This window comes from Aulonocara stuartgranti (assembly GCF_965226115.1).
Source record: "Aulonocara stuartgranti genome assembly, chromosome: 14".
NCBI lineage: Eukaryota > Metazoa > Chordata > Actinopteri > Cichliformes > Cichlidae > Aulonocara > Aulonocara stuartgranti.
In genome coordinates this window covers 12,454,460-12,480,235 of record NC_138950.1, presented here as the reverse complement: position 1 = coordinate 12,480,235, position 25,776 = coordinate 12,454,460, and the positions used below count along the sequence as shown (strand labels likewise).

Below are 25,776 nucleotides of genomic sequence, written 5' to 3'. Positions count from 1 at the left end.
TGGAATGGGTATAAGGGACAGAAACCACTGACGTCAGCATAAAAAAGAGTGGGAAAAGAAGACGAAGGAAACTTTGTCACATCTCCAGCCATTAATGCTTTCCGTTGTTTTGGCTGAATGATAAAAGCAATGTGAGTCTTAATGAGAAACAGAAGGATAAAAAAAAGTAATGAATGTTTTATGTGACCTAGAAACAACCAAAACTGTGTGTTTTAAAATCCAAAATGATTAAATTATACAACATCGCTGCACATGCTGCCAAATGAGAAATGAAGTGGCCACACAGCTAGAGAGATGAACTAACAAAAAGAAGGTTAATGACCGTGACAAGCTAAAGGGGGAAGAATTGAATCAAACACATTGCTTTCTGCCATAGCAGAGACTGTTAATGACCCTTTGAGGAAAGCAGTGAACCCACTATTGCCTGAAAGTGGCACAGTGACTAATAGCGCCATGTGGGTCCCAGGTGGGTCCCTATGTGTAACTTTATGACATTTAGCAGAACAGTGCAGAGAACGGTGGGCATGCTGAGGGAACTTTTTCTGGGTGAGCAAATGGCAGTTTAAAAAAGTATGTTGAGAGTCAGTGTAGGCAAATTGTGGTGCATTAGAGTTTGCAGTTTTAAATGGACTGATTCTTAAATTGCACTTTTCTACCCCACTTGAGCACTTAAAAAGCTTTACACAATATGACCCATTCACAGAAAGTGCTTTGTATCTAACATTCACACTCCAATAAAAGCACTGGGAGCAACTCAGGGTACAGTATCTTGCCCAAATATACTTTGGTATGCAGAATGGAACATCCAGGCATCAAACCCCCAACCTTCTGATTTGCAGATGACCTGCTCTGTCTCCTGAGCCACAGCCACCCCAAATTATATGCACGCTTTTCTTCGAGGGAGATTATCTGTTAACCTGAGATTTAAACGTGGTGTAAATTCAACGAACTCAGCAACCAGCTAATTCTGCAAAATAACAACAAAGCGGTCATTAGATGTTTGCATCTTTCTACTACAAAAACAGCAGTAGCAGAGATCAAACCAAAGATAAAAGTCAGAGTGAGTAGTATACTTTGTTTCATCTGGTGGCCAGAAACACAGCTTCAAATGAATTATAATGTTCCTTACATTACAACTTTCAATTTTGCTGGCAAAAACAACAACAGCATAAAAAGCTTTCACAACCTGAGTAAAAGAAGTCTTTTCTTCAAAGCAGCAGATGGTGTTTGTGTGTGTGTGTGTGTGTGTGTGTGTGTGTGTGTGTGTGTGTGTGTGTGTGTGTGTGTGTGTACTGGGTTAGGGGATTTTGTCTAAATGTTATAATTGAACTGTACACCGGTTTTACACTCATGGTCAACACTTTTATTCAACATTTCTTCTTGCTTGTCAAATCCAGGGAAATACATTATCCACATTGATAAACAACCATAAACAGATTCGAGTGTGTTATGCGCTCTGAGTAAGTAACAGTATCAAAAAAGCAGCCTGGTGAAACAAGAAAAAAATGTTTGGGTTCATTTATTTAAAAGCATAAAGTACAAAAATATCTGCTATCCCTTTTCAGCATCTCAGTGTTAAACAGCTCTATTTGAGAATGAGAGACACTCTCGAGACTTATTATCAGCCTCTGTGGAGCTGTGATCTGAGGATATATTTAAACCTTTGATAAATAAACCAGTTATTTTCTGGCTTAGGTAAACACAACTTTCCAGTATACAATTACGTCATGAACAATAAAATAAAATGAGATCTGAGGTCTATAATGCAAACCCAAGTGGACCACGTGGATATCTGGATGTAAATATTTATATATCATGTCCATGTGTTCATACATTTATGTATATATATATATCCAAGGTCACTTGCAGGCCCAGCTAAAGCTGTTTGACTGAGCAGAAAGGATTCTGACAGCAGTATTTTGTAGCTTTAACTAATTCCAGTTCTACTGTCATGCTTAAATACCTTTTCCATGTACCTTCCCGTCATTCTGGAAACACTTCAGAGGGAAGAACAGAGAGCCATAGATGGAATACATTCAATTTTTTCTTTTTTCTTTCTCAGTCTGCTAATCTGAAGTGTTGCCCTCATATAATGCAGTCTTTTTTTCTCTTTGACTGTACAAGTGTAAAAATAACACATATTTTCCGAGCTGCATTTTAATGTGGCTCCTTGCACATTCATATCCATTTGGGATTTGCCTTTCTATAGTTCTTTTAAAAAAGAGGAATCTATTATTAAGTCATGATGGTACAGTGAATATCGCAAGTCGTTCTCTCTCTCACACACACACAAACACAATCAATTTTAAACTGCTAAAAAAAATCACTTTGAAGACTCTGAGTCCTTCTGAGCAAATTGTGGTTTGCAGGTTGTCCACCTTAGCTGGTGCTGTTCATAATGATGAAATATGAAAAACTAAATCCAAACCAATTTAAAGTTTCTTAATTAGAGTTGGAGCTAAGGCGTGGAACATCACTTTTTCAAAAGATATTCCTTTATTTGGGTTTTTGATGATGGTGGTAGAAAGTACTGTCTAATACACTTGTTCATGGTTGTTCACTAGGTTAGGATGTGGTGACTGTAAAAGCCACAGTGTAAAACCATTCAGTGACCCCTTGCTTACGTTGTTTTCCTGTGTTGGGGAATTGGTGTTCTTGACATGACTACTGTTATCAGGAAAGAAATGTTTTCATCTAGCCATCCATTTTCTTAACCTTTTATCCAATTTATGGTCATGCAGTAGCTGCAGCGTATCCCAACCAACAGACAGACAGTTTAGGATCACCAGTTAACCTGACATGCTTGTCTTTGAACTACCGGAGGAATCCACAGTACTGAAGAAAAGGGGACAGTGCTATTCCTCCTGCAGGATCAGCTGGAACATGGGTTTCTTCACTCTCCCTTTAATTTCTCAAGAGGATGGATGGATGAATTTTTAAGAAGCCATATATAGCCACCAGAGACAAATTCAGTCAATTCAGCTTTGGTCATATAAAACCTATGTGAATAAATGGGAGTTGATAAAAACCTCCTAACAGTTATGCGTGCTGCTTCAAACTCCACAAATCTACATCTGGCTTTGTTTACACTGAGTGATAAGGACTCCCACAATCGTAGTCATCATATAAGCTCATTCAGGTGAAATACCATGTTGTGGGGATATTGCCAGAGCTTTTCCAGTCACATAGTGCATTGTTTGTGTTTTCATTTCTCATTGTCTCTGTGGAGGAAAGATCACTTCAAATCTGAGCGATGCCCCACTTCCCTATCAGACGCAGTTTTAACCGACTCCAGCATAGAGTCAGGATGACTTTAAGGGCTTAATTAGCAGTCCAGAGTAGTTATATAAGGAAATAAAATATGTGGCGTTGGTATGTTTCATTTGCTAAGAGCAAAATCTTTTCGCTCTTATCAAGGACTCTTCAATTCTAATAATGCAGCATCCAGAGCTCCTCAGTGCAGCTTTGTAACTACCAAGCTTTTCACTTTGTTCTTTCTCTTGTTTTTTTTTATTTTTATTTTTTATTTTGCCCACCTCCACCATTCATCCTTACTTTCACTTAGAGGTAGTTGGCATGGTGACCATCCATCTTTATTGTCTCCCCATCAAACAGGACTCCCCTGCAGGCCCCGGCTCTTTGTAGCTCAATGCCAGGCGCTGTGCCTGTTTTAGCTATCCTGATATCTGAGTGGCCTTGCTGGAGCTGAACGTTCAGCCTCCCACCCCCTGGGCAGCTGCTGGCCCTGATGCACTACTGCGGGTTGGACTAAATCTAGATCTTAGTATGGATTCCCTCTCTGATCTTGCACACTGTAGTTGGAGTGTTTCTTAGTAGAGACCCTTTTTTTTAAATTCCCAGCCTTAGACAAATTTTAAAAAATGGTGCTCAACTTGCATTCATGAAATACATGTGTTCACTCGGATCAGTATAACAGAATTTAGATTTTTCCTTGAAGTGTCTGTAGAAAAAACATGTGGATGTGTGTAAATATTGCAAAAGCAATTTAGTTTTCTTGTAAAAGTTCATTCTGTTGCTCTCTGACCTCCATTTCTCCTGGCATTTCCTTCCCTATGCGGCGAGAGCAGCCAAAACACTGAGCCAAGAAGACTCTGAATTAATGATGCAAAAATCTCTGACTGGTGCTGCAAGTTTGTTACACTGGCCACTGAATGGACAGACTCTCGTATGTAGCCCAGCCATGATATCCATGCAACTCATCATACACTGTCACATTTCATACCTCAGCTGTGAAGCCGTATGGCTTATCTGGCAATGCAGGCTTTTCATTTCATTGAATTAATTCCTCCATTTGCTTTGTTTTGCAGGGTGCTCACATATTCATTTATTCACAATGGGATGTGTATCGTGGTAAGCGGATGCCTCGTCATTGTCATTCAGCTAGAGACAGAGCACGTACTTAACAAGGAAAAGCTCGTTAGATTAATTTTGTTTTCCTTTTTTTTCCAAGCACGCTACTCTCTCCCCATCCATTTGTGTAATGTGAGCGCAGAATGACTCTGTGATGCACCATATCATGGCTTTTGAGCTGACACCATGTCACCAATAATAATGGCATTACACTAAAGATTAAGGAGTTGAGCCATTTGTTGCCACTGTAAAGCCCCTTTGCTGATGTTTTTCAGTCTTGCAGCAGCTATTGTGGAAGTGGTTTTGCAAATGTTTCCAGCTTATTTAGCTTTTTTCCATCCTGACATCCATTAATCCCTCCAGTCTGCCCAGTAATCTTACACTGCCACTGCTGTGCAGACTAAACATTACTTTCTCCACCAACTTCTATACTGTATTTTATTCTCTTTATGTCCTCTCATATATATTTTTTTCATTCAGAAAAAAGGCCAAGCAATCAGAGGAAAACCCAGCACTGTTATTTCACTTTTTTGATCCAGCTAAAATTGCATGACCATAGTCACAACCAGTGCCATCCAACAGCAAAGCTTTAAACTGTGGCCTTCACTTTCTTTCAGTGCTATATCCCGACATAACACCTATAATAAGTGCAGCTCACATCCCCCATTAATCCCATGATCCTTCTTACTGTCACACATGAGTAAGACTTTGAGGGCATGTTTTTCCCTCTCACATGGCCGAAGTAGCCAAAAAAACATTTTTCTCCTGGTGACAGACAAAAAATGCAACACTATCCACTGAAGATCAAAGTCAACATAAACCATAAAATCATCTGCAAACACAAACAAACAGAGAAACGAATGAAAAAACACCAAAACATGTTTAGATTGCACTTAACCCTTTACAGTTACAGTTGCACCTCTCAACATCTAAAAACCCAGGGTCATACATGTGCTCCGAAGCAGTATGTAAGAGGTAGAATGTAGATAAACCAGTAGACTTAGAACTTTGCCTTTAGGCTTTTCCTGTTGTTGTTGTTGTTGTTTTTAACTTAAAACTTGCAGGTCATGATACTGGGTTTTGTACACAGTATTTTCTGTTATGGACCCAGTTTCCTGTTTCATATTTTCTGTTTGACGTTGTTGGAGTTTTCAGTTTGGATATTACCTTTGCCTAGATTATGTTTTCATTCTGATCTTGCATAGTCTGATTCTGTGATATCTCCCATGTTTAGTTAGCTTTCTCTTTGTGTTTGCTTTGCCATGTCTCAGTGTTCGTTTCCTATCTTATTTTGATAGTCTTTTGTCTTGTGTATTTTGTTCAGTTTTGCTTCCCTCCCTGCCTCCCTCATTAATTGATTCTGTTCACCTGTGCCTTTTTTCCCCCAGCTGTCTCTTTCCCTGATTACCTTGTGTGTATGTAAGCCCTCACTTTTCCTTAGCTCTTTCTTGCATCATACTGTTTGTCTGCCTAAGTGTTTGCCTCGTGGATTACCTGCTTGGATTACTGTTGAACCCTGCTTCCTTCAGATGTTTTTTGCTTGTTTGTTTGTTTATTAAATCCTGTCCTGGAGTCTGGATTTTGGGTCGAGATTTTGCATAACCATGACAGTTAGTAAATTATCCACGAGACCTCCACTTATTTTGGGGGAGCAAGACACCATTATATTTAAACTCTTCTTTGGCTCCTTTATATAGAAATAGGAATTAAAGATAAAATCAAATGTCTTTTGCAGATTTTTGGTGTATCTTCCTTTAAAAGGTAAAACAGTGAGCTGATGATAAGGATTTCAAGCTCACCTAACTACTACTACTACTTAACGCTGTTATGATCCATAATATAGAGGGGGTTCTGAGATTTCCCCACAGACGAAAGAGAGCTGAAGTGGATACTGATGTGCCCCGTAATTGAAATTAACAATCTCATACACACGGATCCTCCGAATCACGGCATAATTGCCTCCCTCATTAAAAAAACATGTGTTGCGTCTTTGTGATCTGCACCAGGTTTCATATTAAACTGGATTATTGCCGCTACCACACACAGTAAATTATATCGTTCTTCTTCTGTCAGGTCTGGTGGCATAGTATATGCTTTAAGTGAATACGCTTTATTGCAGAGGTTTCGCTCTTCTGAACTTCAATTCCTCTCACTGTCCAATTGCCCCTTCTTATAGAGCCTTGATCATTAGAAAATTTAATTAAAACTCTTGAAAAAGGGGGGGGGAAAGGAAGGAAGAAAATTTGAATCAGATGGATTATCCACAGTGGTGAATCTTTGTTCCAGAGTGGGGGGTGATTCCAGACCCATTAGCTAAGTCTATTTAATGCTGTGCTGAAATATGGCTTCACAGTGATTAAGCAGCCATTATACTGCATTGCATTATCACATGTAAGCATGGCAACCAAGCATATATATCAGATAAATATATAGGCTTAAATCTGATCATTAAAATAAGGCTGAAATATAAGACTAAAAGTACACGTAACCTGGTGTTGTATATCATTTTAATATTTTAAAGGTCCAAATGTAAATGTTTGATACGTAAACAACTGGACAGTCTTCTCTTAATCTAAAAGCAAAACGTTTTCATCACTGTTCTTGTGATGTCACTCGTCTGCATTAAACTCCTAAGACCTGAACTCTTCCACAGCATGCACTTTTAATTTCTCTTTGATATTTGGGACCTAATGAATGTAAAAACAAAGAATTACCAGATTTATTTTTTTTTTACCTGATTTTTGTTTCTAAGAAAATTGAGAGCCACATATGAGGATATTCGTTTAAAATTTCGATAGAACAGTAGCAGTATAATGTCCTCGTAAGTGGATATCAGGCCCTTGTAGAGCAAAATTGACTATTTTCGTCTAAATAACCCAAAATGTGATGTCAATATATGTGGACGCCAGGTCCTAGGAGGTTAAAAATGAGAGTCAAAAGAAAATATTACTGTCCAGTATTGAGAATGTAAGTGGACTGGTTCTTATATAGCACTTTTCCACTTTACCTGAGTACCCAAAGCGCTTTATACAACTTGCCTCGCTTACCTTTTTCTACGCAAGTTCACACACATTCAGACTCCAATAGTTGCACTTCAGTGAATTTCGACTTGGGGTTAATATCTTCCACAAAGATATTTGGCGTGCAGACGAGAGCAGCCAGGGATCGAACCACCAACCTTCCAATCAATAGATGGCCCGCTCTACCTCCTAGATGTAATATCCTTGTTACAAATTCTTTATTGTGCAGGTGTGCACCTAAAGACTCAGGAAGTGAAAGATAAATGTTATTAATAATGATGCATGCTTTAGCTGAAGTGTTGAAAACAGGTGCCAAGAAGAAATGGGTCATCACCACTTATATGTGTTGATAGATTATCTCACTTTCATTCTTTTCTCCATCACAGTATGACTGCTCCATTTGAAAAGCTGCTCATTATTTAATAAAGCCACCTTAGATCTCAGTACTTATCTTACTAAGCTGTATATCAGTGGGAAATTGTCTTTGTTGTGACAAACAAAAGTTGAACCACTTTAGTTTTATACTTCACACCCATTGCGAGTAATTCACATTTTATAGAGAATTTCACATTATAACCCCAGATTTTAAAATTGCTTTGATAAGTCAAGTTCACTTAAATTTATCATTTTGGAAAAGCTCGTCTAAGAAAAATCGTCTTCTGTTGACTCATTGGCAGTCTTCAGTATCCAAATAGTGACACAAATCAAGGAAATCCATTTTAAGAGCTTGGAGGAAGGCTTTTAAAATCCTGCAGAATGACAAATCTGGCCTGTGACGATGAAGTTTAGCTCGAGGCACATAATCCATTTGTTCCCCAAATATTCTCTAGAAATGCTTTTTCATACTTACTCCAAAGTTATGCTGAAAGTCGACACAGTTGACAGCATCATTTACAGCCAAGTTGCCGAAAAAAGTGACAGGATTATCACAAAAACATTTACAAAGGGCTCAGGTGTCTAAGGATTTCAGATTTTAACATCTCATAGATAGTCTTTAACTTTGAAGATGTCTTTTCATATTAATATCTATATAGTTATTTTCAGTAGCATGTAGAGAGGGAAACGATACCTTGAAAATGTTTTTTCTCATTCGTCAATAATAAATGCTGAGATGCAGTAAAGTGGAAATAGTTGCAATAACATGACATAAATGAGTGTGATACTATCTATAAGTAGTTTTTTCCCTTAATTTAAATATTTAATATTATGTTCACAGTTTTTTGGTTAATTAGCATTGTAGTAAATCCAAATCAAACGTGCTTCTAAAGCAGGCACATTGACTCTCAGCCGTTTGAGTATTTATAAACATGTCAAAACAGAAATTATGACATAGAAACTTAAGAAAAAATATTTAACATCTGCCATGATTTCTTGTTAAGCAAATACATTTGAGCAAATTTGTCATAGTCACCATATTCATCTGTCATATGTCATCTTTCCATTCATTTTCTTAACCACTCATTTGACTAGAGGGGTTGGAGCATGCCCAAGATGACAGTGGGTGAGAGATGGGGTACACACTGGAAAGGTCACCAGTCTGCAAGGCAACTGACACAGATGGGAAGACAGCCATTCACACTTGCATCCTAAGGGTAACTCAGAATAATCAGTTATTGAACATGCATGTTTGAGCTGTGGGAGGAAACCAGAGTACCGAGAGAAAACCCACACAGGCACTGGGAGAGCATGCAAAACCATGTGCACTCATTTGAACAAAAGGTCAGATTTCCTTGAGTTGTAATCTCCCAGCTGAAGCTGAGTTCAAATGACTCAGATCGATTCAGTCTTTTTTATCAGAGAACCCTTCAAGTAAATCAGGCTGTAGCCATTGTTCTCCTGTAAAAGGTGCACAATGGCTACTTATTGAGTAGCACTGATACTGACAGATTGTTATTTTAAACTGCTTGAGGGACTTTCTTGGCGTCAAATCACAGCAAGACTGAAGCAGGACAGTGCGTTGGACTCATTTGACCATAACTGCACCGTTTTTTTCCAAAGCATGATCAGCCAGACCAAAAGTAACCACACCATCAAAAGATGTTCACTGAGAGACAGACATGCAACTTCATCAAAGATCCAAAATTGGCCAAAAAAATAAATAAATACATAAATAAAAACACGACTGTGTTCAACAGAAGCTCTGTCACTTGGTGCTTTACAGGAAGAGAAACGAGACCTTGTGTGATCAAAGTTACACCAGCATTTAATAGTGGACGGCTTCTGCTGTGAAGGATGGATAAAGATAGTGTTTGAAACCTTTGTGGAAATATGTTGGTGGGAATACTTATGTCTTTGGATGTTTTTTTAATTTACTTTTGATTATTCATCCATTGATCTGAGATCCACTTTTCACTTAAATGCTAAACTGATGTAATGTGAGATGATTATTTTTAATGGATTTTATTTAATAAATAAATAAAATAAAGAAATGCAAAAGGTTTGTCAATATGTTTCACCTCTTTATTGCTTTACTGCATCAACCATGAATCATGTGGCAGCACTATATCTTATCTTTTTTCCATCTTGCAGCCCATGGGCCTATGCACCCTTCCAGTTTTCTTTATGTATAGGCTCAGCTTAGTACAGTAGTATACTATCCCCTGTGCTTTCTCTTCTTCCTCACTTTATCTGTTACTCTGTGCATCCTGCTATTGAGATTCTGCTCACACTGGCCTGTCTAATTAGAGTGAGGCAGCGAGAAAGAAAAACAGAAGCTCTTCTTTTTGCCTCCTTCCACACATCCTCTACCTCCTTCCAGCGCCTCTAGTTTTCTCTGCCCCTCCCTCCCATTCTTCAGTTAGCTGGATGACTCGAAGATAGTGCTAATTGATTTGTTAAAAGCCACTCGGTTTCTAATTGCATCTGCAGGACTTCCCAGTGACAAAATGAAACAAGACGTTTTTTCAAAAAGTTTTTGAAAAAGTTTTTGAAAAAGTTACAGGACTTGCGTATTAATGGCGCTCCTCCATTTCAGTCGATACCTACAGGTGTAGGGTGCAGCTGTGCATGGTGGCAGACATTGTGAGATAGTAATGTGAATAATTCATTTGTTTGGAGTAGCCAGTCTAGCTGCTACATTTCCCTTTACAGGTCTGTGGTTCGCCAATCTGTTTATTTATTTAAAGTCATACTGCATATTGGGCCCGTCCACATATGAGCTGCCAGCTCTGAGAATAAATTATACACCACCTATTGACATTCTCAAAAATGATCAGTGTAGGGCTCAAAGTATAGGAAAGAAAACATGATGTGTACAGCCAGGAGATTTCGCTGAGAAACCTATTCCCTCATATCTGCATTACTTTGTTTCATCTATCTATCTTTGTGTCTGCATGCGCATGCTTCCTCTGCTGTGGAGAATGATCAATATTTCAGTGAAGTGTCATTTCGGTTCCAGGCCTGTTTATTTCCCCTGTCTCGTTCAGGGATTTGAGATAAGCTGCCTCTTGTGAGTTCATCCCTATAGAAGCATGTGCATACATGCGCCACAGTGGTCATATATGTATGAGCACACACTTCCATGCGACAGGAACATTTTTCCCACCTCAGCTAACACAGCTGGGCCAACAAATTGCACCACACAACTCTCCAAATTACCCAGCTGCCCCATGCGTGTTCCAGCTGCCCCAGCGTGCCATGCTCATTTATAACAGAACCTATGTGGCAGGCTCCAGCAAGGTCCATAGACACACACACAAATTCCACTCTACAGAAAAGCATGCATTTCTCCATATGTGTCTGTCCTGCTGGTGACTTCCCAGCAGTTAGGCTTCGTTTCAGCTGGGCTGGTTCTCCCTCACAGGCTGCCACCTGCTGCCACATACACATCCTGATCAGTCACTGTTAATAAGAAAATTCAATCAGCAGTTCATCACACATTTCTTACCACACTTTCTTACCAATTTCCCAAAGTCTGTGAAAAACAACAGCAACTAAAGAGTAAAGAGAGAAGGAGATTCTGGCAATAAATTCCACATTTTCAGGTCTGTACAGTCAGGTATCACCATCTTGAATTTAAAAATATCTTGGATCTATTCCCTCAATTACATGGATGCAAGCAAGCTGTCAAACCCACGTAGCAGGCGCCGTAGATAGAATTGTGTTGTTTTGTTAAAGAGAACAGATTTAGCGATGTTCTTATCCTTGCCTTGTTTTTGTTGTACAGAGGCTTCTGCCTAATGATCTGCATCAGATTAGGAAGACAAATCATTAAACACAGCGGTTTGTTTCCATCCTTAAATTGACCTCCTTAGCCATGCAATGGAGTGGAAACCATGTTTTTGAAGCAGACACTTTTTAGATTGTATTCCTGATATAAACCTTTTCCCCTTCACTAGGGGAATTTCCTATCCCCTGCGCTACCTTCCCCCCATTCGCATTAATTTTTATTGTCTCACCTCATTAAAGCCATTTTACACTCTTTGCTAAAAAAAAAGTGTTTTTCTAACTGTGTTTTATCATAGTTAATTTCAACCTTTAATGTCATCCATAATAACCTGTTCTGCTTCTGTATTGTGATTTGCATCCTTGTATCTTTTTTCAAAACGTATTCTGACTGCAACCTTTTGCTGGATTGTAGCTGAGCGGTAAAAAAATTAGTCATCGTGGGCTTGTTTTTGGTGATAACATGGAGCAGGCGCTGTACTTTTTATGGCTAAGACACATTCTGCCATGGCAATTACCACTAGTTCATGAGCCTTCCTTAGTCATTTCTGCAGGACAAAGTGTGCAGGAAGAAAGACGAATTTATATCTCAGCAAATGACTGTACAAAACATTTTGAATGCTCTCTTTTTGCTTGATTGGGGATTTTCTTGAGCGTCTTCTCTCTATGTTGGAGCATGGCCCAGCTCACACGAGATATAAATGAAGCACTTTAAGAAGGTTTCTCCTTTTAAATTCCACTCTGCAGTTTCTAGTTAATATTTTAATTAGCTCCCCACATTTCAAGACTCACTGTGGCAACACCAGGATGTTTTATATTATGCCCGGCTAAGCCAAACACTTAGCAGCGCTTGAGTCATTGAAATGCCGAAATGGTTCAGGGATAAAATTAGGGCATGAAAGCAAAACAGGAGAAGCAAATAGTTATCAATAAACAGATTTGAAACAGCAGATGGGTCTCTTGGAGAGAAAGCGAGCAGAGATGAGTGACTGCCTGTTGCTACTAAGCGCATGTAGAAAAAGGGAATGATTTTCTTACCAAGTTTATGCTAGTTTTACATTAATATCTACACAGCAAAACATCATTTCTTATGACCAAAAGAGAATGATCCAATCTTGTTGTTAAAAGGCACTGAGAGCACAAATATAACTGAGGTTGTGGTCTCCCTGGCTGCACTGCAGTTGCCAGAAAATGGTCCTCTTATAATGGCAAGTGTTGTCATGATGGTGCAAAGCATTTCTGTGCAGCAGAAAGATAATAGTAGTTTGGAGTGCATCACTTGGCTGTGTGATCGGTTCAGTAATAAAGTTCATTCAAGAACCGTGAAGTTGTTGTTGTCGTTTTTCTGAGTTTTTAGCAAATTTTAGCTTTGCCTTTCAAGGCAGTTATTACACATATTATTTGCAACCCTAATGTTGTTTTTGGCATAGAATTGAGTTGTCAATATGTTGGTGTTTTAGTGGAGTTTTAGAACAATGTATACACAGAGAGCTCTAACCAGAAGCTTGACCTCCTATTAAAAAACCCTTCTGACTTCAGGGACATGTAATGCTGTATATAAAAATGTACATTTGCTGAGAAATAACCACTATTAGCCATCAAAAACCATAAATTCCTTCTGTCTTTCTTCCTGATGTTGCACTTCATTAGAGTTAGCAATTTAATACTTGGCTACATAATTGTTTTTAAAGCTTAAAGTAAATGACAATTATTATCCTTATGATTATAAGCAGAAAGTTATTTGGGTCTGGCACCTAAAATTTGCCATGCTTAGTCACATTTAACATAGTAATTATCATAAAATAATTTATTTCACTGAGCCCTACATTTACATTGATGTTTATTCTTTAAAGGCACTTACACAGACAAATTACATAGACCTGAACCAAGGGCATTTTAATACGAGTGGGGGAAACAACCTGACAAATTTCTCCCTTTTTAAGCTGCAAATCCAATTCTAATCAGAAGAATTATTGACCCCTGCAAATAAACACTTGAAGTGAATTAGCTGGCTGGCAGGGCGAAGTCAAGTACATCCGCCAGACAATAATTATTGGATTAACAATGGATTCCAGTGTGTCTTCCAGTGCAATCATTAAAAAGGTTAATTGAAGCCACTCTGAAATTCAAAAAGCTTAATAGCACGTTGGATTGCTATTTCCATTTACCTTTGCAAAAACCACCAGATTGATGCAGAAAACCTTATTATCGAGATGCATTTTACATTATAATGGAAGAAGCCTTTTCAGTTAAATGTTGTAGTGTTGTTTCTAAAATCTATACATTCACACAAGTGGAGTTGTGCTTTGTAAGGCCAACACACTGCTTCTGTGAAACCAAACATCTTTTTGAGGATGATGATGATGAACACGTCCTAAAAAGAAAGTCTCAGATCGTTTATGTTCTGTGGCTGCCCACAATACTCTGAGTGTGCCCTAGGGACGCTCAACTCCATCAAACAGGAGAAACAAACAGAATCAGCAACAGACTGTCTGCTCCTTTGCCTATTTTGCACCACTATGCCTCCTTACTTGAATATTGTATATTGTATATTGCATAGCTTTTTTTTTGTTACACGTAAAATTGTATTGTATTTATTTAAATTTTTACTTTTTAATTATTTTATTTGCATTTTTCTAATCACTAGGGTTTGAGAGTAACGCAATTTCTATTCTCTGTATGTCCTGTACATGTGGCAGAATTGACAAATAAAGTTGACTTGACTTGACTTGACTTGCTGTGTAGTAGAGTATGTCCTCAGCTGGTGGAGCTGAAGATTTGATGATGTGGGTGTTTGTGTGAGTGTGTGTCTTTGTGGAGTAAAAAGTGATGAATGAGAATTGATGCTCATTAGTTTTTCCTGACAGTAACATTGGAGGGTTACACCTGTAACATATTTCTGATGGAAAATAACATTCCTGTTTTCGAGGGGTGACCGGCTTTGAAAAAGAAAAGGCAACGTGCAGTCGTAGTGAATTCTCTGACAGCTGACAGACAGCCTGAGATAGTCTCACGGTTTGTGTGTGTTGGGTTAGATGAGTAAAACAGGATCAAAGAGCTGTGTGGTTTCACTGGCAGAGAGAAACACACTTTACCAGCGTGCTTCTCCAATCTCTACATTCCCTGTTGTTACTGAAGCAACCAACACACATGCATGCAATGACTGTGGCCAAATACTGGCTGTGCTGTGCTGGGCTATTTGGTTGCTGTGCAGAAAGACAAACAGGCTGAACTCCTCTGGTGTCCATCCACCAGACCAGAGCAAACCAACCAAGCCCAGCCGGCCGCTGCAGCATTTCTGTGCTTGTTTGGTCCCCCTCAGAATCTGCTTCATCTGGCAGTGACCCAGCACCAGAGCCACCTTGCCATCATAGGCAAATGTTCTAAAAGATTGATGAGCAGCATGAGCGTGCAGCCATCACGCAGGTGCAGGGACAAAGCTAATGAGCTCCCAGACATACAGAGACTAGACCTGTTTTGTCCTAAATCAGCTGATTCAGATCTACTCTGCTGTATACAGGCTGCTCTCTTGCCAGTCTCCTCAACTCCTTTAGGGATTTAAACAGATTTGAACTGTGATTAACCCTAATTCAACCACAGAAGGTCACTGCGCAGGGTGTGTGAGATGTCAGTCAGATCTCTAAGTTGTTGTAATGTTCTAATTGTTGATACAGAAAAAAATATGGTTGAATGTAACACTTAACCTTACATGGAACTGAGTTTTGATAGTGAATCTTGGTTATAGGTGCATGTTTTTCAGTTATATATCTTAAAATTGTTCAACTAGCAAAAAATACTTGTAAGCGTCTAACAATCCTTTTCAATGTTAAGCAATTACAACTTCATGCAAAAGGTGACTAAAGGGAGAAAAATAATTCAGGGTGTCCTTTTTGTAGGAAGCTTCTTCCCATTAAAGGCTATAGTATGATATCAAAAGACTGCCACATTTTAAGGTTTTTTTATGATAATATAACTGTAACTGATAGCAAGTGCTCCCTGAAATAATGGAAAAAGCATGCCACATTACACACTGTTCCCACCTTGCAGAGTAATGGATGATGTAGGTCAACTTTTACCAGACTTGATTGAGTAAAAAACCAACCACCCATGTGGAACACGGGTACTATGCAAAGCTCAGTTAAATGAATTTCAATCTGCAACCCTGGCTCTTCAACCTCCCACCCACCTTTAAAATGGATCCAAAATGGCCAAAGGAAGTGTTACAGTGAAAAATCACAAGGCTGCCAGATACAGCAGTGAGTGATGAATTTCCTCATCAAAGCCTCGTCACACCATATGGCAAATCTCTATTTTGCATCTGACCTTCTACTGTTAAATACCTTGTTTCACTGCATCAAGGTAAGCAGATAAAGGCCTTCACTTACACTGCAGAAACTGCCATCAAACGCTTCTGGCGATACACAACAATGTATATGCATAAAGTCAAAAAAGAGGGGGAAAAAAGAAATTCTTTACATTAAATCATTATACGTCCTTGATCAGTGCTGTGCCAAGCTGTTGATGGTACTTGTGAACTATTCACCACTATGACACAGGGATTGCCATGCATATTAAAATAGATATTGTAGATTGGACTATATTAAAAGCTACAGCAGGAAATGTTGATCTTTTGATTGTCTCCAAGCAGACTTCATCCTGGTATATTGGTCAGAGCTGAGCACTTTTTAATTCAAGATATAATCATTTTTCATTAGAATAAATTATACCCTGAAGACATCAAACTAGGAGGAGGTCATTTACCAACTGAAATCTGAGAATGACCCCTCCTGGGTTCAAATGAAAACCCATTTAGGAAGATTTCACTAACAGTTTTGTTCTCCTTTCCTGTGGTTAAATGGGTCCAGTTTCTTAAAGTTCTTCCACTTATACACTTTCTATAACAATATGTATTTTTGTATGAGGGAAATGGAGTGTAATGAATGAGGAAATTTGGTATATTGATTCACCAAAGTGTTCTTACGCACACCAGTTCTTAAAAAAGCATCTGAAAGACAAATAAGTCTTGAGTGTTGATAAGAACAAAACAACAACAACAAAAACCTCCTAAACGTTGTACTGGTAATTATTTGATATGAGATCAGGTACCAGAAATAAATCCCCGCACCCACCTACATAAATCCACCCCACATAACCTACACAGACTACTGGGGACCATGGCTGGACAGGCTGGGTGTGCATGGGTGGCTTTGGAGAAGTGGTGTTTACTAGAGTGGGCTTTGAGAGGAGGGATTAGTCCTTTTCCACTTAAGCAGTGGGCAGTGGTTTCTGGCTCTGCTGCTGGAGCAGCCAGCTCTCCACTCAGACAGATAAGGCAAGCAGAAATGGCTCCTGAAGCATCTTACTGCATATGCTAATACATACTGGGATATACTCTTATAAACATATGTGCATAGGCAGAAAATGCAAGTATGCATATACGTATGCACCCAGTATGTATCCAGTTGTTTCAAATTGAATGAGGAAGCTTGTTTTTAAAAACTCTTGTTTCAAATATATATATTTGGGTACTCCTCAGATGCATGAGAAATAATTACAACACATACGTTGAAGCTCATAAACATGAATTAACTGGCTTACTTGTGGGAGGGATTAGAGACAAGTGGAGTCATAAATGGAGTAAGAACAAACCGATAAGGAAAGAGGAAGAAAGAAGAGTGGAGGCGCAAGACGTGTAAGGAAGGCAGAATAGAGTTCCCACAAAGTAATGTGAGAGCAGAGGAGGTTGTGAGAGGTATGATGCAAGGGACTGGATCTTTCTAACGGTAATCGCTTAGCTACCCAAAGGGGACAACTCCCTCTTTCCTGCTCTCTCTCTCTCTCTGCTCACTCCACTGTCAGCACGAAGACGAACAGGCGCTGGATTGAAATGTAAAAGAGGCAGAGGATCAGAGACAGGTGGAAAATGAGAGGAGCAAAGGGCAGAGTAGGGGAGAGATGAGGCAGAAATGGTGCCAGTTCCTCCACTTGCACACGGTAGAAGCTGAGCAATTGTGGTTGTGTGGCTGTGTGTTCTCCTGCGTGCACATATGTCTACTCTTGTTTATGAGCAAGTCTCCAGAGACACGGTGTAGATTATTGTTAGAAAGGATCTATTCTATCGAATCACTCCACAAACCCCCTTCAGGAATTGTCACTCGTGAACATCTCCTGGGAAGACGGGAGAAGCAGGATGAGTGAAAAGTAGAATGATAGCCATCAGTAATATAAACAGCTGGGGGTAATGCTGCGACGAGGATGCATTCAGTGCTCTGACTCCCCTGCCAGTCAGCTCAAGGCTAAAGAGTGCTACACTATGTTCCTACTATGTGAATAATATGCCCTTACACATAACAGACACAGCACGCAAAGTGAAACTATGAAGTGACAGGAATTCGATCAAGGTCTAAAATAATCATACAGATTACATAAAAGAGTGGTAACTATTGAAGCCATATTGTAGATAGATATTAATGGAAAGAAATATTTTAAGGCTTATATTTACAAACTAAAACACGAAACTAATAGTATGATAGCTAAGTACTCATAGCTAAGTACTTTGTATAAGAGGAGGAATGTTGAATTTATATTAAATTAAACACTGAGAGGTTAATTCTACCATTTCTTTTGGAAATTGCTGGCCAGCTCTGCCTGGCTCCGTTTAAAAGGAAATCAAGCTGAAGCTCTGACAATCAGCAATCATTCTATTGTAAGGCAAATGGTGCATAAGGACACACTCCTCTTCTGTGGGCTTGATGCATGTATCATATGCAGGCATACATTTTTAAATGTTAACTAAATGAATTATTCATTGAGCTAATTACAGCCATGACTCATTAACATACATGTGGACTATGCCTGATGGTATTCAAAGAAAAAATGGCTATGAATCATGGATCGCCCACTGTGAACACACATCAATCAGCAATGCCTTGTTCAATAAATAGACAGTAATTGGGCCCAAAGAAAGTTAGTTATTTGCAGCCAGACCTTGTTAAATTTGGGGAAAAAAACGAAGATTTTAGTTGGTCCCCAACTGAAAGTGATGCTTTTTAAAGACTACATCAGAGTTTTGGCCTAATTCAAACAAATGAAAATATAAAGTGCTTATTATTTTCTGCCTAAGTTTTAGCCTGATTTCCCATTTCCCAGGGAAGTTACTATACAATTTATAGTCTTCATGTCACAACATGCAACTTCCAAATACAGCTAAATACAACAACTTTGTATGCTGTCATATTGAAAAACAATTCTGTCTTTTCTTTTAATCAATGAAGATTTAACTAAGATTTTTTATGGAATACAGCATCACAGTAATATAACATAAACATCATCATCATTTAAATGTACAGTGAATCAACACTGTCTTGCAAAACTCTCTGAAACAACATTTAGAAACTGTCTTTGCTGTTGCACCCAGAAATTTAAAGCCTTACCGACTGACATCTGATATTTCAATTGTTTCTTACTAAGAGGAATCCTTTTTCTCTGTGCTCGAAAAGAGACTGCCTAAAAAAACAACACTCATAACTTACCGTAATGTGAGTTTTCTTAAATTCACCAGTGGCGCAGCTGTTAAAGATAGCCCCTGCACTTTTGTCACATAAAGTGTTACTAAACATGTTTTTTTCCACTGCCGTGGTCCCATCTGTTAATTCTGATTTTAACAGGAATCTAAAAACACAGTTGCTGTCTGAAAGATATAAATAATCAAGACTGAGAAACTCTGAAATTGATCACAATAATGTGAATTTTTCTAAGCATCGCTTTAACATTTTAGCAGAGACAGTTACCATAATGGGCCAATGTTCTCTTCATCTCTTTAACACTCTTGCTACCATCTTATACACATCTGGGGAATGGAAAGAGGCTTCTCCTCCAGGCTCATCATTAGTGCCAAACATAGGGACTGGTTCAGTTGATCAGATTTTCCCTCTCTTCACTACACATGTTCTCACCCATCTCTTTTCTAGCATTTCCAGCACCAGAAGTTTCTTGCCTGACAGCCACTGAACAAGGCAGTTCTATTTTCAGACGAATGCCTCTGAGAAGTCATCAGAAATAATGACAGGAACATTTAATAACGTGAAGAGGAGGATGGCTATAATGCTTCATAGCAGCCCCAGGGAGATAATGTAACCCCAATCATAAGTCCAATGTAGCAAATAAACAATAAGGAGCATGTGTAGATGTGTACATTGCGTGCAGAGGGCTCTTCCTGCTGTGTAATGCTTTTTCTTAAAGCGAGGGGGTCTAATGAACAGGTGTGAAAAGTGTCAGTGTGTTTGTGACTATGTGTAAGTAGCCAGCATGCATTTTGGTATGCTTGCTCACATTTATTGATCAGTAGCCTTGGACTTCCTGAACCCTTTTAGCACCGACAGTCAGGTGGCTCACTCTCACCCAAACAGCCCCCAATGCTGATTGAATGTCAGTGTTGAGGTCGCGCAGCACTGCGGTTCTACTTGACTTACTATGGTAGCATATCTTGGAAGTATTTTATATTTTTAATTTTCTGTCTGTGTCATACACACCCATTCTGCACCACTGCATGAGGAAACACTTTAGCAGTGCCATCCAAGGCTGCCTTCATGCTCAATAAACTAAAACAGAGGAGATTAGAAAGCCAAATTGCACGTGTGCAGAGGTGGCAAAAGAACAGACATACTGCACTGAAATAGAAGTACAGATACTTGATTTTAAAATACTCTGGTAAAAGATCCACCACTGATTCAACTTCTCTAGTCAAGTGAAAGTGAAAGTTACTTAAGGAATAAAAGTTACCAGCAGCTCTTTGGAGAACATTTCTAGCAGCTATTTTTTGTGCAAAGCTAACTGAACCTCCACCTGCCATATTAATCTAATTACAAACATAAGTATTAATACAAGTGAATACAAGCTCTATTTCAACCTAAATTCTAATTCTAATGAATTTACACACCTTGAACATCTGTTATGTTGAGCACAAGCAGAGGAGAATAGAGGATTTTTTAAATAAGAAGCTCTATTTGCTCTTGCCTACACTGTAGATGAGTGACTTTGCCTGTAAACAGTAAAATGAATATATTTAGAGATTAAAGTGGGATTTTGAAAGTATTTTGTAGTGGCACAGAAGAGAAGACTGCAGTACAGTTTGTGTATAGACTGGAATCAGCTGACCTGTGCTTCTGGTGCTTTTTTGTGGATTTATGTAACTGAACTCAGTAAGATGCAACAAGATATTACACAAGCTATCGCGACAGATTTCCAGCCCATAGACAGTATAAAGTCAATATATAGTTACTTATATAAATGTCTGCTAACCTTGATGTTGACTATGAACACATACAGCTACTCTGCACTAGTCCAACATAGTGCACTACTGTAAAACTTCACTACAGTTAGCAGAAACTAGTCAGCTTTAAATATCCAGTTTATCAAATACCACTGAGCAGCCCTTACTATGAAAGGTAATCTGTTTTCTTCCACCCCTGCCCTGCCTTTATTACATCTTTCTCCATCTCTGAATTAATTATATTAATTTGGACTCTTTTGTCTTGCTGGGAAATACAGCAGCTGCACCTTCAGTTAGCAGATAAAACTGCACAGAAACAATTTGTGTGTCTGCTAAGATTTGGTAAGCTGACAGCAACATTGCATGTAAAGTTACTTACTCCCTTTACTTTCACTCCTCCTCTTTAGCACTAGCTAGATGCTATAGTACTACGACCACAAGCTCTGGATTGTTCCACCCCAATTTAATCTCTGAGTACAGAGGTACAAATGATACATACATTTTATATGTTTTGCCTATTTTATCTTGACAAGTGCAATAAGTGCTGGTGATGGATACACCAACAGGACTGTTTAAGTTATTGATCCCTGCATTTAGGTTCAAATCGATTGAAATCAGTTGAATTCAGTTTATCGGGCATTGAAAATTTAAGGAGTAGAAAGCAGAGATATATGTGTAAAAGTGTGGGAAGTAAAAGAGTAAAACGTCAGAGAAATAAATACTCAAGTAAAGCAACAATACCTCAAAATTCTGAAGTGCAGTAATGATGTATTGGGCTTTGTTACTTCCCACCTCTGTACATGTGACATTGCATTTCCCAGAACCTGATGCATTTCTCACTCTACCTGGGACTGCATAAGTCTAAGGTTAGCTCATGTTGCTCTCTCTTGCATTTTATGGTTGCCTTTTCTGTGTTGTTTTGAGCTTAACTGATTTATGGTCCCTGTCAGAAAATAAACTGTCACTATTTCCATGGCTTCCAGTCTTGTTTATTTAATTGGTCTTGATGGGCTGGCTTGGAAGCCCTATTTCCCACTGCTTGTGAGTGGAAGCCTACATGTTGAAAAGTAATTTTATTGCTAAGTTGCCATGAGCCTTCATTTCTAGAAGAGCTCATTTATATCTATCAGTAAAATAATTTCATTTATCATCTTTGAGAAACGATCAAGGAGGAAAAAGCAGTAAAGCTCCTAAGGTGTTAACTTATTATCAGATCATTTTCAAGCTAAATCAGTGCTAGCATTTTGTTGTAAATCATTTACGAATCATTACAGAATGAGCTGATTATCTCCCTTCTGTCTCGTGTTAATTTTCTATGCAGTATTACATGAAATCTCACATTTAACAAATTTTTATGAAACCGTTTAGAGTCATTTAGCTACATGTGTTACCTGGTAGATTTTAGCAGTGCTTAAATGCATCATATCCTCCCTATGATGAAACTTTGCAAGTGAGCGTTGAAATGACTTCCAAACCTGAGGCAACATTTGCCACTCTATTAACTGTAGCTGGCAACTACACACCACAAACATCTCAGCCAACAAACTCTCTGGGATTCAAAGTGGGTCTTTTTTGTGTGTTTTTTTTTCTGAATCTTCAAAGTACTAACAAGCTTATCACAACAATCTAGTCCAGATAAAAGTGAAAACTAACTGCATTCTTTCAAATTGATGCAACCCAATTCTGTCAGCTCAGACTTAGCTATGTCTGTGAATCATTTGAAACATATTCCACAACTATAGCATGCAGCAATCAACTGACACACAACATAATTACAGATAGAGCTGAAAATAACCTGGTTGACTGACGTAAAATGTCTGATGGGAATGATGGGAAATTGGCAATCAAAAGTTTGTGTGCATGGCACATTTGCTTATGAGTGCAACCCTGGCAGACAGGGCAAAGAGCTACCCCTTTGGAGCCTGTTTCCGCTACTCAGGTCTTATCATTTCTTTGTCTGTTTCTCCCCTGTTCTGGTTTGATTCACAAACTCCTAAATCATCAAAACTAATGAATTTGACTGCCCCATTAGCTTTATAAGAAAGTCCTTTAACAGACTTTAACGTACACAGTAGACCAATCTAACAGCCACGTTCAAAGTACAATGCCACTATGATGACCAAAAAGATGAGACATAGTGATTATTTAAGATTAAGGTTCTAATTAATCTACATTGTTTGTATCGTGTACCCCAGCACACACCAAGTATCAGCTGGGACTGGCTCTAGCACCCTGGCTGGACGATGGATGGATGGATTTCAGTAAATCAGTAATTTTTATATTCACAATATAATCATGCTAAGGCAACCAGATTAGCTCCCATCCGAAAGGCTTCTTCAGTACTGACTTCTGAGGAGTTTAAGGCATGTAACCTCACATCTGACCTCAACAGTTTTCAAAAAGCTAATAACCCCTGGGAGTACTTACCAATTAGTAGAGAGAAAGCTTTCAGTTTTCAAATTCAAGCAAGTCCAGCTGTCTCGGTGTAGTATTTAAATATGCTTACGTAATCGCGAGTACCAAAACTATTTACTTCAGGCTAAGTATTGCTTTGTCTATGTGTGCACTTTCTCAGCTCCACTGAGAGGTACTAAATCAGGTTTTACTGTCCCCGCGCAATGTCCAGTCTTTCTCCCCATGCCTCCTAGGGGATCCTTCGAATAGCTTAGACCTTTCAGGTTTAATTCTGTTTGGATGAGCAATGACATCGGGCCATTTCAGCAGCTGTGTCAGCCTCACTGGTGAAGGCGACTGCAAAAGAGCCATTGGGAGAGGATGTTAAAGAGCTACACTTTATTTTTTCATATCTTGGAAACTCTTATGTACAAAGACACTCACACACAGCCTCTTGCACATACGGAAGGATGTTAGCCTAGCTCTAAGCTCGATGTCACACTAACCAGTTTGAATGAAAACCCCCCAAAAGAAAACGATAAGAGAACATCCCCTGAATTTGCACCAAGGACAAAACTGTAAATTGCTTTGTATTCAGAGGAAAATGGTGGCTATACTGCCTATGAAGCTGTGTGTGTGTGAATGTTTGTGTAATTTATTTCAACTCTGACAGTCTCCAGACCTTGGAGGACATCAGCACACATACTGTACATGGTTTAAAGGTGTCCTTGCTTCAGTAATGTTGGGCATTATCAGTGCCAAACCAGCCACTGTTCCAGACCGTCTTCCCACCCAAAGCGCCAATCTGCCAACTTTTGCTGGCTGACTATACTGAATAAAGTCTGACAAAAAAGAAAAACAGCAAACAGATTTTTAGATGCACAGCCTTTGGTTTTGCATCCCCCTTTTATCAGTAGGATGTTTGTGTTCATGGATGACTGCAGCAGAGGTCACAATCACACAGAGAAATAAAAAGCAGGAGGATGACTAGAGAGAGTAGAATTTGTTGTGCTGTGTGTTATATTGGCAGGCAGGTCATTTAAATATTAGGATTTACCTTGATAAAGACAAGCGCAGGAATTAACTGGGCGCGTAAGAACACAAATGGAGCAATTAAAAATGCAAACAGAACATGGGATGCAATTAATTCTATTAGGAGGACATTCCCAGAGGAGTCGCGATAAAGCCACTTACGGATGTGTCAACAGAGGCGTCAGCAGAAACAGGAAAGAGATACATTTGATTAGGGCCCAGCCTTGGTTAACCACACAAACACTTGATATTTAGTGAGGCGTCGAAACTGTCTGTTATCTTGCAGAATCAAACAATCGCAAGCTTTTTTTTTTTTTTTGTTAAGAAATATATGATGAGAAAGTTGTTTGATTTTATAGAAGATAAAATAAGGCTGAAGACAGTGACTGAGGTGCAGCTTGATAGTGCTGAAGGATACAACACTTTTTCCTCTGATCAAAGTGACGACAGCACAATGAGCGATTACTGTATAGCTCAGTGAACTAAGAAACTTATTGAAGAGCACTTCTTACAGTTCCTCGTTTGAAGTAATAATTGAATTATTACGTTCACAGTGTTCCATTTGCCTTCTGTTAATTTTACTTTACTATAATTTCTTTTTCTGCCATCTCTGTAAGTAAGGAGAGGAACTATAACACAGCAGGGAACTATAACATGAGAATTGGTTGTGTACAAAGGCCACATCTGTTTAAAAATAAATGTGCAGAACAACAGAGGGCTGAATTCTAGCAGGCTATCTGCATAGATGTCTTGTTCTGTATTGATCTTGATTTAGCAAATAGCCCTGTGGCTGTGAAGAGGTACAGTGAGAACTGTGGAAAACGGTACATTGATTACCACAACTAGTTTCAGTCTAGATAAAGCAGTGGAATGCTAATAAATATCTGCATGAACTCTGCCTTTTACCATGGGAACGTCAAACAAGTTTTGTTTCTAAAACAGGGGCAGGTATATAATATAATTCTACGTCATGCAATATACCCTTTGTAGTGTGAGAAAATTAGCATTTCTTAATAGATGGACTTTTAAAATTACCCTCCATTTCTTCATCTGCTGACAGTCATGCACACTGATAGGAAGATGCATTTATTCAATTACCACAAGCAAAATGTTAGAACCTGTAATTGCAGCTAGCAAAGTTTAAATGTTATTGAAGTGAACTGTCCTGAAATTAAAATTTAAAACAGATGGAGAAACATGCCTAGTAAGTCTCCACAGGATGGTTTTGTACATAGAAAGAACATGGCCCTTAATGCAGAAAGTCTGACTGGTAAGAAGAACAGAAGTACGATCAGGAACCTCACGACTATCTGACCCTGCTCTTTGATCACTGGGTGGTGGCGGGGACTCTGTAAAATCTTCCAGCAGGGCGAAAGAAATAGCCCCTGTCAAATCCTCTGATATAGGCTGAGTTTGCACCTAGAAGAAGTCGGGGAATGATGAATGTTTTAGAAGCTAGCACTCCAGGAACTGGGATTTTACAGGCAATCAGCTCTGGGTTGAATTGAACCAGACAGTCACCAG

The 25,776-nt window shown here is 38.9% G+C and overlaps 1 protein-coding gene across 1 annotated transcript in view; it reads left to right on the top strand.

Annotated features, from left to right (window-relative positions):
* The window catches only part of rtn4rl1b (reticulon 4 receptor-like 1b), a 152,314-nt gene that overhangs the window by 58,127 nt on the left and 68,411 nt on the right, over window positions 1-25,776 (top strand). The window lies entirely within an intron of this gene.